Below are 21,513 nucleotides of genomic sequence, written 5' to 3'. Positions count from 1 at the left end.
TCCCTTGTGTCATTTTGCTACCTAGCAACTCTGCTAGCTAGCTATACATAATATATAGGTAATATATATATAATGTATATATAATATATCTATCTATAGATACAGAATGACTTCCAAATGTTGTTTTTAGTATCAGTGTGTATGTGTGGGGGCATGTGTGTGTAAAACACTAGAGAGCTGAAACAGATGTTTCAATATTGTTTTTCTAGGTTCGTTGTTCATAGCAACACCATGAGTTTGACTGGAGTCCCCAAACAGCAGATTGTAATTGAGTTCATTGTGAAATCCATCCTGGTCAGTCTTGGGGCAGTGGCCACTGTGGCATCCCTTTTTTGTTCACTGTCCCCTCACCCCCTTTGAATTTTACTTCCTTAGTCCATGGGCAGGTATCTATATCTTTCTGTGTACATGCATCATTAGATTAGGAGTTCTTTTTTGCCTTTTTGTATAAAACATAGCATGCTGTTTCCCCCATAAAGATCTATCTGTTATACAATTTTGCCATTGGATGTTGAATGGCTCTAACGATAATGCAATGCAAGCCAAGATGCTCAAAAATCAATAATAAACTTAGAGTTACTGATTTTTATAGGTACAGCAGACAATACCTATATAACTATAGGTCATTGAACATCTTTTCCAAGGTCAAGTCACACAATTAGCAGAAGAGATTCAGTCAACATGAGCTTGGGTCTTCTGATTCCAAGGTCTATGCTCTTTCTATTGCACTGCATCACCTCTGGCCTCAGGCAATTCCACAGGGACAATATTCCTTAAGGCTTTAAACTTGTCACTTTGTTTATTTAAGATGAAAGAGTCAATTTAATTAAAAATAATATTAATAAAATAATATTTTATTGTAATTGTTAAATTAATTGTAAAAATACAGTAGTATTTCTTTGGATACAGTGAGATATGGAGGAACTTTTTTTTTCTTACAGTCAAGGGATTTCAGAATTCAAGGAACCTCAGTGATCATCAACTGTGACCTGTACCTGTGAATTCACCCTGTAACATAGGAGATAAAATGTCATCCAGACTCTACTTGAAGCCCCATTCATTTAAAGAAGCGCATTCCATTTCTACTCAACTCTAATTTTTATGATGTTTAAAATTTATTTTTCTGACATTACACCTACTTTAATCCTTTGTCAAGTACACTTATTTGCCCTTAGTTCTGTCTTCTGAGCCTTAGAAGTACAAAGTTGATCGCTTTTTCACGATGCTGCCCTTCAAATGTTGGAAGACTTTTTTATGTTTCCACCCATTTTTTTTTCCCTAGGTTACCCATCCCCAATTTTTTAAGTTGACCTTCAAGTTCCTTTACCATGCTGAGTGCCCTTCTCTGGCCACTTTACATCTTAGCAATGTCCTTTACCTGATATTTGCCGATTAGATTATATGACCCCATAGTCTGGCCATGCTTTTCACCCTTCACCCCCAACACCATACAGACACACAGCAGAACCTGGATCCTGCTCCTTGGAATCAGGCCCATGAATTACTTTCAAGTAATTTTCACAATGCTACTCCACTAACACTCCTCTCCTTTGATACTTTATTTTTATGTTACCTACTTGAGGGCAGGGACTGAATGAGTTCCATTATTTTTCTTCCCTCAGTACTTAGCATAGTACCTAGCACTTACTAAGTACTTAATAAATCATTTTTGTTTTATTATTTCATTCACCTGAAGACTTTTCCTTTGCAAGCTATCAAGAATAAAGTTGGCAACAGATACAGAAACAAGGAGGCCTACAAGGAATGTACTGTATACATTCCCAAGAGCAAAGTCCCTTCCTAGTAATCATTAAGGCATATGAGAAAAATTCAAATCAAACATGAGATAAAACACTAATGCTACTATATACATACACATAAATGTCAATAGTTTTTTTTAATTTTTTTTAAGTCAAATCTGACTCTTCTTGATTCTAACTGGGGTTTTCTGATGTAAATATTGGAGTGGTTTGCCATTTCCTTCTCTACTTCATTTTACAGATGAGGAGACTAAGTCAAATGGGGTTAAGTGGCTTGTCCAATGTCACACTAGTAAATATCTGAGGCAAGATTTGAACTCAGAGAGAGAATCTTCATGGCACTCTATCTACTGTGCTACTCCCTAGCTTCCCAAATGTAAATATGATAGCCATCAACTTGATAAAAATTTATTGCTTTCAAGAAAAGCGTGGTCTGGCAATTGTTGTATACTATTAATTACCCAGAGAAATATACTCTTTAATAACTAGGAGAGACTCTAGAGATTATCTGGAATGAGCCTTTTGTAAAAAAAATCATTGCTAAATTTAAACCATACAGCCAGATAGTGGTAGAGAGGACTAGAACATGTGTCCAAATTCCCAATCTGGTGTTCTTTTACTATGGCTTGCTGCATACCATGTTAACATCCTAATTTTAGAAATAGTTATATTAGAATGAATGAAATCCTTTTTGGAATCTGCTTCTATTTCTGCGGAAGAAATGGAGTCCCAAAAGAGGCATAGTGTAATTGAACTATGATTTTCTAAAATAGCCTAGATCAGTGGAAAAATTGTTTCGATTTTGTATAATTATGAAAATACTTATTCCTATTGATCTCACAAGTCTTTTAATCTCTAGTTAAATAAATAACTGTAAATTATCTTCTACAGATGAGGCTTATTATCATATTAAATGAAGTAGCAATTAGACTGTGGGGGAAAAGACTGTAGGTATAGGTTGGGCAAGGCCACAATGCATAGCAAAGTCATTTTGGAGGCAGCAAAACCTTTGAAAAATTTTGATTGTGACTTAGGATTCAACTATTGTGTGCTACTTATACACCCAAACTTACTTGAATAAAATGTGGCTATTGTTATCCTATTTTTTTTTCTGATAGAATCCAAATAAAATCATTTTTCTTAAAGGTATTTAAAATTAAAGTACATTGCTATCTTGTGCAGACTATGAATACTGAACAAGTTCCTTGGGAATGGAGGATGTCTTTAGAATATTTTTTAAAAGTCCTCCATGATGTTTTCTGACAATGTTTTCATGTTTATATATATGTATATATATATATATGTATATATATATATATATACATGTATATATATATATACACATATATCAATAAAAATCAAGTCAATCATGCATTATACTTTTGTCACTCTCTCCCAACCTTTGTAGATTATTTTTAAATATTGAACTAATTTAAAATATACTATGATTTGATATGACAATATGGTTTAAATTGGTTCTATTTCGAAAAATTTATTAACAACTCTTTATTGTAATCTGGAGGTGACTATGAATTCACAAAGGTTGTAATACCAAACTATAAGCACTGACAGCTATTACCAAGCTAAATGTGGATCTGACAAAAGGCCATTTGCTATTATAAGACAAACCTAGCTAGGGATGTAAAGGCTTATTACCAGAAGGTTGACTGCTAAGAGATGGATTACTTTAGCATCTGCAACCCATGAAAAGACAAAAAAAAAGACATTCAATTCTTTGATACTTCTTTTTCTTCCAGTGGTAATTTCAAAGATGTAGAAAATAGGACTCAAGAGTACTATAAATTGCATCCTTAGATCATTTACACCCATATATAAAGTTTGATACTATGAAGTCTTTGATAAGTAACTAAGTTGATACACCAGTGGAAGAAATGAACTGCATTCATATTTAGAGGGGTTTTTTTAAGTATAAAGAATTTTCTGCCAAGCAAAACAACTCACAGATTTTTATTGAAAAGATGAATTGGGTAGCCAAAAAGACATATTGCTTGGGTTTCATCATAACCCCAAATATAAGAAAAATAATTTCATGACATACTTGTTGATCTCATCTTGATGTATTCATCATGAGTCTCATCAAAAAGGCCATTACCCTGGAAATAATTGTCGCTTATGTATTGCAGATAATAAAAAAGAAGAAAAATTCTAGAAAGAATCTGAAAATGTTGTTCAAATTTTAATTATATACTTCACTCTTTGGTAACATCAAAGTTTTAATGGATACAAAAGACTAGAGTGAGAACTGTATCAGGAAAAAATGTTTCATGATTAAGATAGCATGTAGCTCATGATGTATGTTTCTATCATGTACCATGGATATTTTGTCAAGAAAAGAGTCAAAATGAACTGAAGAATATTGATATAGAGTCATAAAAAATAAAATTGATTATGTATTAATGCAAAAGAAATGACTGTTTTCAGATATAGAAACCAAATCAGAGTAAGCTGTCAGTTCACCAACTGGTTAGATCAAAGGTTAAAATAGATAGTAAATTAGAAGGAATGGATAAAAAGAATATACTGAATGGTAATAACTTTGAACCAAGTAGTTTAAATGAACTTCTGACTCTGAAAAATAGAAAAAAATATAAAAATAAAGACACCACACTTGTCATTTTTTAGAGAAATTTAAGTAATACAAGACAGTAATCATAACAAGATTATGGACAAAGCCTAGGAATTATTTCCTCCAAGTAAACTTTGATCTCCTTACCAAGATTAGAGACCTAGCAACCAAGACCAACACCATTTTAATGAACAGAATTATATACAAAATGTTGCACAAGAGAATGATTGAAGATAGTGATCATGAAACAGTGAAAAACACTTGAGAAGGAATAATACTGGACAGAGAGCTTGGCATAAGACCCAGTCAAGTCACGTCATCTTTGGAATATGTATAAGTGCAAAGTGAAAGACTAATATTAAAAAAGCCCATGGAACAATATATCTTCTGACATTTAAAAACTGACCTTTTATATCTGCAATAGCAGTGAACTTGCTTCAATTTAAATCTTTCATCCACTACCAAAAATAAGTACTGTCAGATGAAGTGTTAATGGCATTTAAGGTAAAGGGATGGACTCAACCAGGTGTACCCAAAAGAGATCTTTTCTGAAGATGATACGACTTGCAAAATTCTTGAAACCTTATTTTGGGGATATTGAAAAGAGGAAGATTCCAAAATAATGGAAAATATTGCAGATAGTTTATTTTTTTTAAGATGACAATGCAAGTTTCCCTGACTACCAGTTCTGGAGGAAGATGAAGTAGAGAAATAATAATGTTTGAAGAAATCTGGAAAACTCTGGTAAGAATTTTAAAGTTCTGGCTAGAAACTGAGACTTTAGGGAAACAGGTAGTATTTTCATTACTGCCACCAGTTAAAGACACAAGTCTTACAAGAGATGGATTTGAGACAGGAACAAGTTGTAATGATGGTGTCTGAGAAGGGGATTTGAATTTCTGGACCATGGCTTAAAATATAAGAGGGATGGACTCTTGGCCAGGGATAGAATGGACCTAGTGAAGGAAGATACAAAAGTTTATTTGCTAATCTAATTAAAATGGAACTGATAATCACATAATTCATAAACAATTATCTGAAAATCCATGACTTTATCTTATTTGTATATGCATAAGAGTATCAAGTAATATTAATTAAATATCCTAAGGCAGAATCAAATGACTTCACAGGGATCCCTGAGGCTTGGAAGGATGAGACTCATGACTGGAACCTGGTTTAGAAGGCAGTAGCTTATTCAAAGTATATTCGATAAATGGGGAGTGGAAAAGCAACCTTACAGAATGTGGAGAGTATTCAAATGAAAATCAGTTGATGGAGGAGCAAGAGGGAATAAATGTTCTGGGCAGAAGGAAGAGATAGTTGAGGAATTTGGGGAACAGTTTTAACAAGTATGGGACAGAGGCTCAATATGTTACCAGTAATGTGGCTGTAATTATAGTTAGTGGAACTCTCTCTTTTTCAAAGGCAGAATAGCTAATAATTTCTGGCTTTGTTTCAATGATAATTTAGACCTTTAAAAGATATAGAAATCCTTAAGAAAAATTGTTACTTTAGAGCTTATTCTGACATGGATAAGAGTTGAACAAGATGAGAAGGCAAAGAGGGTCATTTATCTGTGTTAGTAGAAGGATGAAATAATGGATCCATCAAGGTATCAACATTGGTAACAATATAGGTTTATGTTTTGTTTTGTTTTTTTATTATCCTATTAGTCATTTCAGGGAAATGCTAAAGTGTTGTTCTTGTGCAGTTGTTCCGGTTGTGTCTGACTGATCCTATTTGGGGTTTTAATGGCAAAGATAATGGAGTGGTTTGCCATTTCCTTCTCCAGCTCATTTTATAGATGAGGAAACTGAGGCAAACAGGATTAACTGGTTTGCCTAGGGTCACACCCCTAGTGAGTGTCTGGGATCAGATTTGAACTCATGTCTTCCTGAATCCAGGCCTGCCATTCTATTCATTGTTCCACTTAACTGTCCTTGGTCTTAAAGTATTTCAGGATAAACTTTGGTAGTTCTGCATAAGTATTTTACATAGTGCAGTACTGTGTGTGAAAATAGCAGAAAGATAGAATTTATAAAGGATGTAATCATTAAAAGGAAAATAGTTTTAAGGATTAATTGGCAAGATAACTATCAGCAACGAAGAACAACTTGTATATTGGATCAAACTTCCATAAGTAGAATTTTATAATTTTTAATTATCAGAAAAACTCAAACTCTATTATTTTACTAAGAAGTTTTCATTTGTGAGCTGAAAACTTTTGCAGTGTTTTGCATGTGCGTTGTGAATAGTCCCATGTTATAAGTATGGAAAATATATATGCAAGTGTAGTAACAACAAGATAATCTAACCCTGCTACCTTTGGCAGGTGAACACATCTCTAATGAATCAGTCAGTCAAAGTCATTAAGCTATAATATACCCTGTTGTGTTCTGTGGGTCTTTTATAAGACAGTTCAGAACTCACCATTCAAGTGGCTACAAGGAACTAACAGAAAGCCATCCTATCCCTAAGGGAAACTTTTCAAGGACCCTGTGAAGAACCATGAGTTACCCATTTTGTTGTATCAGATGGCAAAGCTTTAAGCTTGAGCCCACTTTCCCTTGCAACTCTCTATGTACTTGTGGGAGGTTTTGCCCCTGATAGGGAAGATATTTAGTACCAACTGTTCTGACTCTAGCACTTTAGCAAATTCTATTTTTAGCACCATTTTCAAAAGCCAATTAAATCTGTCTGGCTAATTTATATCTACTGATAATGATTGGAGAAAGGACGCAAATAAGGGCTTTTGAGCTATAATACTAGAAAATCATCCTCCACTCTCAGATCTCTTAAAATTTTCAAAGGAGAAATAGCTGCCTTAAGGGAAACCAGCCTCCCATTGTGAACAGGTTTTGAAACAATGGGCTGAAGCATGTGCTAAATACCAAATGGTATATGTTGCTCATCAAAAATGAGGAGAGCATTCCAGGCATGGGGGACAGCCTTTCTAGAGATGGAGGGATAGCAAGGAATTCATTGCTGTTGGATCAGAATATGTGGAGAGTGTTGAAAAATCTAAGAAGACTGGAAAGCCTGGGAAACAGTTTATACCATCTCTGTGAGATCACCCACGAAGGTCCTATGAGCTGCCTGAAGGCAGAGTGCCACACTTCCATATTTATATGAGACAACAGTTACAACAAGAACTGGATTCATCCAATGAGATAAACCTCTAATAGACCCTCCAGATCAAGTAGTCTTATGGTCCTTCTCCTCAAACCAGTAGACCTTTGGGAATCAGTACACAGATTAAATCAACCTGACTGGCAAATATATGTATGACAATGCCTCCATCACCATCTGGCAGCTGACCATGGATGACAATGGGACCTACTAATGCTTACTGATGCTTGATGGAGATTTAACTCAAAACAGACAAGCAAGGATAGAGCTCTTGGTTCTGGTGCCCCCCACCCAACCAGACTGCAGCATTGAGGGGGAAACTATATATGGGAATAACATCCAGCTAAAATGTGAATCCAAAGAGGGGTTCCCAAATCCCCAGTACAGCTGGAAAGGCTTTGACATCCAGAACAAGGAACGCCATCATCATCACCAGTCACAGGAATGACCCTGCTTCTGAAAAAACATTTCTAACGATACTTCTGGCTATTACATCTGTACCACCCAAAACGAGATGGGGAGAGCATCTTTCAATATCACTGTTGCTGTCAGGCTATCCTCAATGAACATTGCCCTGTTTGCTGGGATTGCAGGAGGTGTGGTTGCTGCCCTCATCATCACTGGCATCATTGCAAACTGTTGCTGCTGTAAGAATGAGAAGGAAAAAGACAGTGAGAGGCCAGTTTGAGAGGATTATGAGGCACCTCCAGAGCAGATGAGAGAAATACAAAGAAAAGATGACAATGAGGAAGACAGGGCTCAGGACAGGAGGAGTTCTGGGCAGGACTCACCTGTGTCCAGTGCCTGGTGACTGAAACTGCCTAATGTCCTGTATGGATGATGGGAGGAAGAGGAGAAAAGAGTAAAAAGAGTATCATCTATTTTTTTAAATGATAAATTCCCCCAATTACATGTAAAGACAATTTTTAACATTTTTTTGTTTTTTTTTTTTTTTGAAGTTTCAGTTCCAAATTCTATCGCTCTTTCTCTTCTCCCCTCCTTGAGATGGTAAGCAATCAGATATAGGTTATACATGTACCATTTCACGAGAAATATTTCCATATTAGTCATTTTGTGCAAGACTACTTGAACAAGAAAAAGAGAGAAAGGAAGAAAGAGAAAAAGAAAGAAAGAAAAAGAAAATGAAAATGGTAAAAAGAGCATAACCTTTGAATGCTCTCCTCCTACTTTTCCCAGAGTAGATTTTCCCATCACTTGGTCAGTTTCATGTATCGGTTGCTTCCACTCCTCCATTCACTGTCATTTCTTGATGAGAGAATGCTTAGCCTGAGCAACACAGATCTAATGGCCCATCTTATTTTCTTGGCTGACTTCTTCAAAGTGCCATTATGTTTACTCCACAGGGAGAGGCAGTGAGGGGAAGTGCTCAGGTAGGTCAGATTTTCTTCCACATTCAGTCTTTCTTGGGCTCACATACTTATGTGGGTTAATACATAAGCATTTCCCTACAACCACATATACAGTCTTTCATGTTACTTGAAGTTCCTTTCATTTGAGCATATTAGGCATGATCTGATAAAAACAAGCTTAGAGCTTGAATACAGCCAGTCCTGGGTGTATCAGCCTCAGTACTACCACCAAAGCCTTAGGAAACAGAGTTGATAGCTAGTTGGGCAAGTCAGCCAAACATTTCACATATAGTTTGTTCTTATCTGCATAATCAAATAGCTGCAATAAGTGATCTCTAAGATTCCTCCAGCTATCACATTCTATGCGTCTACTCTACTCTGCCTGCCATCTTCTAATATCACTTTTGGGGAAACTATTGATCCCTAAGAGTAAATCTTATTTCACTCCATTCCTGCTTTTGTGTTGGCATTCCATTTCCCTCCCAACCCATCTTCCTCTCCCTTCTTACCATCCCTCCAGTGTTTTTTAGGTTGTAAACTCTTAAAGAGCAGAGGTCCTATCTATACAGTACTCTTCACAGTGGTCAGGGCAATTGTGATTCGGTGCTGAAAGACAGCCATTCTGATGATGATTAACAGTGACAGTGGGGCATTTCTGCATATCCTAAGCAGCAATTTTGTGATTTATCAATTTGAAAAAAATAAACTTTGTCAAACCTCTCCTTTTTATAAAATTCTTCAAGAAACAATAAAGTTGATATGCTGTTTTAAAAAAAATGAGAAGAAAAGATGTGGATAGAAACATGATATTGAGCACTAGGATAGATAATATGGCAAGGCTAAGCAGGAGAACCCAAAAATAAAAGGTCATTAATTAAAAGGTAAAGAAATAACTGTGAGCCAAAACACATACTGCAAATTGGAAAAAAAAGAGAGAGATAAGCAAAAGAACCATGGGGAGTGGTGGTTATTCTGTTATTATAAGTTCATTTTTTCCCCAAATATTCAAATCAGCACATTGGTTTCTACTCCCCACCCCATCTTCAAAATGTTGTTTTTCTTCTATTTAACATAAAGAAGAGGCATGGTATCATGGACTGAGAGATGGTGTAGGGTTCAATAAGATGTGGGCTCAACTATTGCCTCTGATACTGGTTGTCTGACTTTGCCTGGGTCACTTAATCTTTCATTCCTCTAAACCAGTGAAGTTACACTCAAATAGAAGCAAAATCATACTTAAGATCCCTTGCAAGTCACATTTTAACTTAGAAAATCACATATTAACATTATCTATGTTCTACTGTATTTTTATTTATTTTGTTAAATATTTCTCAATTACATTTTCATCTGATTCAGGGTGTACTAGGGAGTGTTGCCAGGCATGCCACTTCTGCTCTAGGCAATCATCTAAGCCTATAAATTTCAGAGAAGGTGCCAAGTTCCATTGGTGGAGGTCATTTCCTCACTTGGGTGGTCCCTATTTCGGTGAAGTCATAGGTCTATTCTGTATTGCAGGTCTAATCCCCATTCCTGTTTAACACCAGACTATACTATAGTATATTAAAGGAGTATCTGAATTCCTTCATGTGATCAGTGGCATAATGAAGCTCATGAAGGTACTTGTATTTTGGCAAATGTACTGAGAAATTCACATTTGAGATATTTTTTCTTGTACTTCAGGTGTGTGATTGAATTGTCTGCTCCTTAAATGACTTTCCATTTTATTTACATAATGAGAAGATTCTTTCCCTATTCTTTCCTCTTTTCAGTGCAAGACTTCAGCTGCTCTGTCCAGGATTGGTTCACCTGTTGACCTGATAACACAAAAAAGGGTTTAGTTGGGGCAAGATAATGCTACAGTAAGTTCTAAGTCTGGAGTTTATTCTCAGCTATTACTTGGAAAGTAGTTTTGAGGTAATATTACCCTTTTCTCTGTCTTATTGAAAGGATGAAAGCTAAAAGTGGATAAAACAATTTCTTTATTTTTTTTCTCTATGTGAGAAACATGGATTCCTTGGCATGGTAGGAAGAATTGAGCTCATTACAGTGGACTATTAAATCATTGTCTGCAGTGCCCAGAAATATCCATTTACTTTTCTGATTGAGAATATTTTTTTCCTTCTCTGTTCTTCATTTTTATAATTGGCCTCCACTAAAATTTTTGTGGAAAATTATTCAATGTGGGCCAGAAATATCTTCAGTGAGGCCTTGCTTTCTGACCCAAAGGGAATCCATTTTAATTATAAAACAGATATTAACTTGAGTAGTTTCCAACCCAAAGTTTCATTTTGATTAGAATCCGAATTTAAAACCTGAGTCTCTTTAATCTACGGATTCTACTTTTGGAAGGAAACCATAAGCACAAGGAAATTTCCCATTACTGAAGATACTCAGCATGGCATGGTGGAGAGGACCCACCACAAAGTAAGACTGCTGCAATTTGAGTTTTAGATGAAAAGAACAAAGACAGTTTTTCAATATAACAATTTTGAAAAAAAATTACATAATTTGCATAGTATCTTTTTTTTTAACTTTCTGGAGAAACTATAGGTCATGTCAATTATACAGTTTCATACATAGATTTGAAAAGTAGAAAAACAAAAAATAAAATTACATGGAAATTATCACGTCAATAACAATTCTGTGTGTCTTCTGTGTATGGCTAGGTACAAGTAATCACTCAGGCAATGAACTGTATTCTTTGTTTCCTACAGTTGTTGTCTCTAAGCTTTCTTGATCATACTGATGGAGTCATCACCAAAAAATTTCTGAACATGCACCCTGAATATGTGTATTTACTTTTTTGTAAAATATATAAATACTTAACATATAAAAAACAATTAAGCATATAATGTCTTACACAAAGAATAAAAAATAAGTAAGATAACTATGAAACAATCCTTGATCCTAGAGTCAGTAGGTGTAGCACCAATGCGATATTCACAGTGCCTACAGTGGCCTTGAATATCCTGGCGCAATTCTTTTTTTTTTTTTAATTTTATTTATTTTTAACACAGTTTATAACAGATAAAGCAATTCAAACTTTTGGTCAAGTGATACATCTTTTCAAAGCATTTACAATATGGACCACGAAAGAATTTTTTAAACATTAACCAACTGAGACACAGATAATATTTATGTTGCTAACTTCACAAGCTCTTGACCTAATTGTCTCCACAGTATTACTAAGAATTAAAGGACCCTAACTTGTTGTTGGTCTAAAGTCCTATGCCTAATAGCTTAATTTTAGACAGCCTCGGATGTTCCCCTACCCATAATCTATGATTGAATAGAACTGGTATTAAGCTTACAAACCTTTTGATTATAGGAAATTGCCACCAATAGTAAGGGCATTGCAGAGATACAATATCTCCCCAACTTCATGTCAACCCCAGGCAGGACTAGATTAGCCACTTGTATTCAGTCAGGCTTAAAGTCTGCCAGGTGTCAGTGGGGAAACTGAGTCAGGAGAATCCCACCTCAGCCCATGCTGAACAGCCACTCTCTCACCCTTCCCTTGAGATCACCTATGCAGTTCATACCAGCACCTCATCAGCTTACTGGCATCATGTACTGGAGGTTCAGATTGCCTTTCTTGCTTCCCATACCTGGAGTTAGACTCAGAAGAACAGTCACTTAATAGTCCCATAGCATCTAAAAATGGCAGGTTCCAATAACCAGGTTTCAAATATGATTATAGTTTCACTTTGGCTAAGGAATATCTTTTGAGGCAAGTCTTAAGTGGCTTACATGACTTTCTATAGTTCTAGTTCCTGGTTAAATGGCAATCATAAAATCTAATTTACCATTAAAACCTTGACTTTTCCATCAATGCCAAATTTTACCTGAGGTTACCTACCTCTTGGAAATTTAGAATGAAATTCTTTTCTCCAAACTAAAGATGTCATTGATTTATTCTCAGTAATTAATTCAGTCTATTGTTTTAATACTAATTGCTTTTACCTCACTTTGTAACATGTCCAATTTTTCTCCCTATCACTCCCCTTCCCCCGATTCCTAATACCTTGCATTCTGATTACTTCTTCCCTCAATGTACCCTCCTCTCCATCACACCCCACCCCTCTCCTATGCCCATCTTCTCTCTTTTCTTGCACGGCAAGATGAATTTCCATGACCCTATCCCTGTAGTTCTAATTTCCTGATTATATGCAATAAAAATTCTCAACATTCGTTTCTAATACTTTGAATTCCAACTTCTCTCCCTCCCCTGCTCCCTCCCCAGCCCCACTGAGAAGGGAAGCAATTCAATACAGACTAAATATGTGTTGTTTTGCAAAAGACTTCCATAGTAATAATGTGTAATACTAATTATATTGCCCTCTGACCTACACTATCTCCCCTTATTTTTTCCCCTACAATTGACCTTGTTCTTTCTTGAAAGTGTTTATTTCTTGTGACTCCCTTCTCCCATTTTCCCTTCCTTCTAACATTCCCCTCTCTCCACTTATAGCCTCCTCTCCTACTTTCTTGTGGTGTGTATAAATTTTCATATCAAATTTAGTAAGCATGTTATTCCCTCCTTCAGCCTCACGTGGGGAGAGTAGTTTTATTTATCCCCCCTCCCCTTCTCCCTTATCTCCTCCATTGAATAAGATTTTTCTTATTTTTTTTATGAGTTATAGCCTTCCCCATTCTATTACTCCCTTTCTCTTCCCAGAATTTTCCTCCTTCACCTCTTAATTTTTATTTCATTTTATGTTTTTTGTGGATATGTGGATATCGTCTCTTCTGATATAACACACCCTGTACTCTCTATCTCTCTATGTGTATGTGTGTGTATGTACAATATCTTCAACTACCCAACTACTGAGAAAAGATTCAAGAGTTAAAAATATTTTCTTTCCATGTAGTAATGTAAACAGTTCAGCTTTAGAGAGTCTTTTATGATTTTTCTTTTCTGTTTACCTTTTCATGCTTCTCTTGCCCAGTGCAATTCTGAATGGCGAAATACCACAGACTCTCCACATGGAAGGCAGAACCAAAACATTTTTTCAGACACTAGAAAGCCAAATCCATCACAGTAAAAAAATCTATACACAATAACAATGCAGAGGGCAATACCAGCCCCAGGCTTTCCCTCTGCTAGGCTTCCCACAAACCAGCTCCATTAAACAAATCACAAGTAGGCTTCCCTTAAACAAAATACCCTTCTCTCACTTACAATCACCTATGGCTTGCCTGAATCCCTCAGTTCTGACTGTTCTCTCACTCATTTCCTCTCAGTTGTGCTCTAGCTTGCCTCTTACTGTTCCACACATTCAGCAAACTCCTTCCACCACAGGCTCCATGTGACTCAGATAAGACTATGATATTTGCAATCCAGATCACAGTCAATTTCAGCTCAAATTATGTTATTTACTCTTCCCTAGTCAAAATGAAAAGAGCTTAGGCTGGACTCTGACTTATCTGTTACTAAACCCAAACACAGAGCCTCAAAGTCATCTAGGGGCAAGGAATCAGAGTAGATTTTTTCCAGTGCCACTTGTGCAGCTAATGTAGGTTACTGCCTTAAAGAGTCTATAACTGACTTAGAAATGGAGAAGCTGGGATCTTACACAGTAGAGGGAGGGGCTGGGACTAGGTCATATTGGGAGAAAAGAATAAGTGTGATTTTGTTGTAGACAAGTCACATGACTGACCACCTCAAGAGAAGGAAGTGACCTGCCTTTACACCTTCCAATTAGTTAATCACATAACCCTTAGGATCAGAACCCAGGCCCCACTGTAGATACCACTGCTTTGCGTCATCACTCAGTCATATTAGCCAAAAGGGCAAAATAAATTTAACTTTCATACATCTTCTTTAGGATGGATTCAGCTAGTCAACAAACACTCTGGCTTCTACTGTGTGCTGAATTCTGGGAAACAAAGCCAGGAATGACAGTCATCCTTGCCCTCAAGAACTTATATTGAACTTACAGGTATATGTGTGTGTGTGTGTGTGTGTGTGTGTGTGTGTACACACACACACACACAGACCAATTAATCCAAAACATATACGCACAAAAAATCAAGAACAAAAGGCTAACAATTGGAGATATCAGGAAAGGTCTTATGTTGAAAGGTTTTGGAATGAGCAAGGGATCCCAAGAGGCAAAGGAGAAGAGGATGTGGTAGTCATATGGTAATAGATTATCATATCTTCACAGCTAACAACAATAATTCTTTCCTTGTCAATGTGAAGATTTCAATTTTATACCCTGAAACTGATTCTATCTACTCTACTTTCTAATTAATACTTTTGTTACTGGTAATTTAATGGTATTAATTTATTGCTGATAGTAATGATAATTTTATTTGTATTAAATATAATTTATTTAATTAGATGCAGTGAAATCTAGAGGGAATAAATATTCCAAAAACTTTAAGGATTTCTATAATAATACATTTTGTTCCCCAAATGGTAAAGGCTGAAAAATCATAGAATGAGTACCATGAATTACTGTGTATTCCATGCTGGACATAGAGAATCAAAGCAGCTATACTAGAATGCTGTAAAGGAAATTGTCGTATACCTGTTTGCACCTCTTCTACCTTTCAGAAATATCCTGATTGCAATCTCTATTTTAATTATAGCCCTAAAGGTTGAGCTAAGTATACCTTTTATATTTAGGAAAATAATTGGGTCCAATATATGTCTATCTGTGATAGTGGATGAGTAAGGGAGGAAATTCCATTCAGGACTCATTCTTTTTAGGACTAATGTCTATTTTAAATTCTTTTATGCCCCAACCTATAATTTTGAAAGTAAGTACCAGTGTGCAATCTGATCTTAATTCTTCCTCCTCTTCCTTCTGGGTTAACATACCTCTATGAAATGTTTTAATTTCTGGATTTCCTGCTGTCTCCTCTCTTCCTTGTATTTTGTTCTGCCGCCGTATCATTGGCATTTCCTTTAATTTATTGTGTAATTGAAGGGAACCTTTTTGGCTTTTAATTTTTTTTGGAAGACAGCTCTATTTTAAAATATAGTGTGAGCTCTTTTTCCAATCATATTCTTCATCTTGTGGCTCTTATTAAAATGTGAGCCTGACAGTTTAACCTGAGAGTTTAATTATGTTTTAGAATATTTTAGTTGTATATTTTATGTTATAAAAAGGCCTATACAGTCCTTAAATTCCATGAACTCTACTTAAAATGCAAGCTAATGAAAGACAGCTGATCCTAAACTGTGACTATATATGAATTTCAATAAGGACTGGAGAGTGAATTTGTAATGCCAAAACCTCACAAATAGCTGAGCCAATGGAAAATGTGAAAAATGAATATGAATCAAATTGCATTATATGGCCTTTGTCAAATAACTTTAAAATGAATGATCAAATTAAGAAATAGACGATATTACTATGGGACAGATTGGAAAGAATGATATCAATTTGAAAGAGAAGCAAGAAGGAACAATCCAGGAATTCTTTATTTTGGCATGAAAGTTTCTATGTACCCTATTAGAGGTAGTATGGACTAGTGGATGGAGGGCTGGACTCAGAGGCAGGAAGAACTGGGTTCAAGTCCTGTTTCCATCATAGACATACTGGCTACGTGACCCTGGGCAAGTCTATTGACCTCAAGCAGATCTCTGATATTATCCGTTGCCAAAAAATGTTGGAATCAAGCAAAGCTACAGATGTAAAGTGTCCCGATAACCAGATATAGAATAGTACAGTCAATCTTAAAATATGAGAACTAAAAATTTCATCAGCATCTATAGAAGGATCAGAAAATAATCAAGTTAACCAAATGAATAGGAAAATGTTTGTATTTATTTAACTTCAAATAAACAGCAAGAGAAAATTATTGCATCATTTTTCCCCTCCATAATGGGTGCGAGACTATTGAGAAAGAAACAGGACCCTGTTGGATATGAGTAACAAACAGAGAGGGAGAATGACAGTCATATGAACCTCGTGATATTGAAGAGAAGTTGGAAGTTTTTCAGTCATATTTGACCTTTCATGACCCCATTTGGGGTGTTCTTGGCAAAGATGCTGGAATGGTTTGTCATTTGGAATTTAGCAGAAGATAGAAATGTAGAACTACACTTGAATGTGGAGGGGCAAACTATTTAAGAACATCAACGTAGGGACCCTGAAGCTGAATGTAGTGATAGAACTCCAAAGACAGAGCTAAGATTTCAGTGATAGGAAATTAACTTTAACATGAGGATTGGATAGAACATAGATTACAGCAACAAGAAGAAAAGGGGAAATTCAGTGGAACTGAGAATCATGTGAATTGTAAACGTTCTCATGAAGGTGGGGTGATTAGCAATTTGGAGTCAAGGAGGATATCATTTTGTTAAGAGGACTACATAAGTAACTGTGGAAAGGAGGAGTAAGAGGGGTTTTGTTTTTTTATTTGCTCTCTAGGAATTCTTTCTGTATTTTTTGTTGTAAGAACTTTTCTATGTGTGATGCTCTTATTAGCTTGAACACATATAACATAGCTATGAAGCTTCTTGGGGAAGCATAATGAACCAAATAATGAAGTTCCCAGGACTCCCCTGAGTGAGGGCATGAGTCAAAGAGATTTTCAAACTGACATGCAGATATTCATTTTAGGAGGGATACACAGTGGGGATACAAAAATTATAATTTACAAAAATGAGTCTGGGTTAGCTCAGTGGTCAATGATAAGGAAAATAGTTTCTAGAGAACAATAACTTGGTTAATATAAAACCAGTTAATACATATCTCAAATATTCAAATGCATTTGTAACTTTGTTGGTATGTATGCTCCTCCATATTTTATAAACTACAATCTATCTACATCTGAAATTGCTCTTAGCCCGCTCTCCCTTGTGCTTGTGAAAAAACTAAAGAAATGATTATAACTTCTTTGCTGTCATCTGGGACAGGTGGAAATGTTTCAGTACTTGCTTCTGTCTCTTACTGTCTCCATGTGTGTGTCTCTGTGTCTCTCCCTCTGTTCTCCCTCTCTCTCTGTCTCTCTCTGTTTGTCTGTCTGTCTGTCTCTCTCTCTCTCTCTCTCTCTCTCTCTGTCTCTCTTTCTCTGTCTCTCTCTCCTTACTTCTACATGTTGCTCCCATCCATGCTTTTAAGGGGAGACGTTTTGACAGTAATTCACATCTTTCTGATTTCCTTATTATTAGTATAAATGTGAAATTTTATTTCATCCTATTCAGTTAAACCAATATCATTACTAGCATATTTTAAAATGATCCGGGTTTAGAAAAAAGAACACTGAATTTAGAGTCAAAGGAGCTGCATTTAAATCCTGCACCTGCTACTTAGCACAATTATAACCTTTGCCAAATCTCTTAACTGGTCTGGGCCTACATTTTCTAAGGTAAAAGAGTTTTAAGATTAGACAATGACCCAGGTGTCTTCTAGGCCTAGATCTATGGTATTATGATCCTAAATTGTCATAGAAACTTTGGGGTGGCATCTAATCATCTTGCTTTTTAAGAAAAAAATAAGAAACAAAAATTAAAAATTATTATAGGATGCCATTATTTGCACACACACACACACACACACACACACACACACATACTATCCAGGAATAAAAACAAGTTTAAGATAGACCTAACATTGAAAAAAAAAAGTCTTTTTGTCTGCTTTTCTCCAAGAAAAATGGGAAATTGAAGCAATCCAGAGAAATTGGGTGAGCAAAAATGCTTGCCTTGAAACGTTATAGTTTTGAGAAAGAAGTTGGTTGAATTTTCTGGATAGTAGTCACTTGGCTTCATGTTTATAGACAGAGGAACTGTGCTGGGAGGCAGGAGGATGTAATGGAAAAAAGTTCAGCGGTCAAAATAGATGAGACACGAGGTGGCCTAGGAGATAGAGCCTAGGAATCATGAAAATCTGAACCAAAATCCAGTCTTAGTCTCTTTTACTAGCTGCGTAACTCTGAACAAGTCACTTAACCTCTATGTACCTCAGTTTCTTCAACTCTGAAGTAGAACTAATAGTAGCACATACCTCCTAGCATTGTTGTCCAGCTCAAATGAATTATCTTTGTGAAATGCTTAGCTAAGTACAAATGCTTGCCCTCTTCTCCTTCTCTATGTTGAAATCCCAGATCTTTGATTTACACTGTGACTTCTAGAAAGCACCTTAACCTCTTTGAGCCTAAAAGTTCCTCATAATAAAGTTATGAATAAAGGGGAGGAGGATGGAAAGGGAGAGAGAGAGAGAGAGAGAGAGAGAGAGAGAGAGAGAGAGAGAGAGAGAGAGAGAGAGAGAGAGAGAGAAGGGAGGGAAGAAAAGAGGAAGGGAAAGACAGAGACAACAAGTGTTTATTAAGCACTGAAGTATGTGCCAGGCACTGTGCTAAGGGTTGAAGATATAAATACAAATAAAATGAAAAACAATTCCTGTCCCTAGCTGTTATTTTCATTCTAACTGGAGAAGACAATATAAAAGGAGGCTAAAAAATGAAGGGGGAGGAGTAAGATAGGGAGATGAATAAGGTACCTGTATGGGGGCATGGTGCTGAGATCCAGGTCAGAGACAGGAGGGGAATGAAAAATGGGCCAGTTGGGTCTATCCCTAACATGAGTCCTGGAAAGAACTCATGAAGGGGAATGGTGGGATGTTCCAGAGGGAAATGAAGACAGAAAGACAGATAGGTGGATAGATGTGTTGGTAGGTCGGTCGACTGATAAATGAATGGACGAATAGATAAATAGATAGACAGACAGATGAGTATTAAGTGCTTATTAGATATTAAATATTGGCACAGTAAAAGTATGAACAAAAATGCTTGTACTACTTACCTCAAAAGGTTGTTGGGAAAAGCAAATGAGTTAATACTCAGTAAATTGTATAATCAAATATATTTTGAGTAATTTTTTTACCTATTTCAAGTATTGGTGTGAAGACTGTGGGTGTGAAACACTTGCATATACTGTCAGACTTCATTCATGTGTTAGTTTTGTTGAACTTTTTCATCTTTTTTTTCTTCTTTTACAAGGGATATTTTTTCAGCAAAGGTGGAAGAGGTAGGAGTAGATCTAGAAACGGATACAATGCGAAATAAAAGAGAGACAAAATTTTCAAAAGGCAAAAGAAATGAGCATATCTTTTATCACTATCATTTGTAATATTATTTAAACAGAAATCTCTCAATATATAAAATTAATGTCTTGGAAATTTCCCAATAAGTTTGATTTCTACATATTAAATCCATTGATTTACTTTGTCTAAATTCTTTACCAATTCAAGTAGTATACACTCTTCAGTGAAATCACTGAAGACACTCTAGATTATAGAATGATAGTTGCAACTCTGTGTGTGTGGGGGGGGGGGTGTAGGGGTTTACTCTTGAGGATAGGGAGGACATGGTTTTCCATATTTTTAAGGGGAATAATTACTGTACCACTTGTTAGCATGGAGCTATCTTTGTCCAGTCAGGCTGGCAGTGACAGAAAAACCCTTCAAACTCTAACTCCTGATCTTGATGAAATGTTAACCAAACTTCTTCCTGAGGCTATAAATCATTGTAAAACCTCACATGTTGAGTTTTCGTATAACAAAGGATGCTTGTCTGTGTGTGGGTCTATGCATATCATATTCACCTGGCATGCTTGTCAGTAGAATTCATTGAATATAGTCATGTTATTGTATTATATATGAATTCAGAGGAATTTAAAGTGCTTAGCCTATTGAGCCAGGATGACTTTCTCCATGTTTCCCCACATTTTTCATACATAGTAATTAGGAAAAATGCACAAAGAGAAATTATCTCCTACTGGCATAGAAAAATGTTAATTCCTTTAAATTCACAGTAACCTCTAAGAGAAAGCAATTTGGAAGAAAAAAACCTAGATAGGTTTTCTACCACACTTAACAAGGGTGCCAGGTTTCATGAATTACTAGATTAAGGAGCTCTTCCCCTCAAAAACCATTAAGAGATTAAAACACAGTGGTATGGTGAATGGCTATTAGACCCAAGTCTATAATCCACTGAAAGAGAATTCTGTGATCTCTTTAGAGTTTCCTCAGATTTTTGTGAGTGAGCAACACAGCAGCTATTTTGTGCATAGTAGGTTCTCAAATATGTGCTAAAAAAATCAATGAATCTATACTGAGTTTTTTCTGCTTCTGATAATCATTTTATAGATTCTTGGCAAGAACCATGATTTGATAATTTTCTCTGTTATTGAGTTTTAAATTTAGAACTCTCTATAAATTATAAAGATATGATCAAAATTGCTTTTAAAATCATAATTAAATGAATGATTGAATTAAAATGCATAAGAATTCTGATGACTTCAGATTTTGAAACTAAAGTATTTTCCATGTGAACACAATAATCAGAACTGGAAAGTTTTATTTATTGTTATCTTTCTTCAGTACTGGAGCAGATTGAGATGATTGGAAAAATATTCATTTTGATGTGTGCAAGTCTGGCTTAAAAAGTGCTCTTTTGAACTTTAAAGTCAGGTAATTGTCTTAGAATGCAGAATAAGATATACATTCCTGGACATGACCAATGTGGGAATTCATTTTGCTGAACAACATATGAGGACTGTGTTATAAGAATTTTACATTCATTCATAAATCTCTAGAGTCACAGCCAGATCTGACTTTTCTTTGGCAAATCACAAGCCAAAATTCATTGTTCTACATATGATAGTGATGGCATCAAAGTATTGAAAAATTACAGTGGCTTAACCATT

General features: G+C 35.8%; 1 pseudogene; it reads left to right on the top strand.

The window, feature by feature from the left end:
• Positions 1–5,560: 5,560 nt before the first annotated feature.
• Positions 5,561–8,287, top strand: LOC140531913 (cell surface A33 antigen pseudogene; annotated as a pseudogene).
• Positions 8,288–21,513: the final 13,226 nt, after the last annotated feature.

This window comes from Notamacropus eugenii, chromosome 3, assembly GCF_028372415.1.
Source record: "Notamacropus eugenii isolate mMacEug1 chromosome 3, mMacEug1.pri_v2, whole genome shotgun sequence".
Lineage (NCBI taxonomy): Eukaryota > Metazoa > Chordata > Mammalia > Diprotodontia > Macropodidae > Notamacropus > Notamacropus eugenii.
This window is presented reverse-complemented; position numbering and strand designations above follow the sequence as displayed.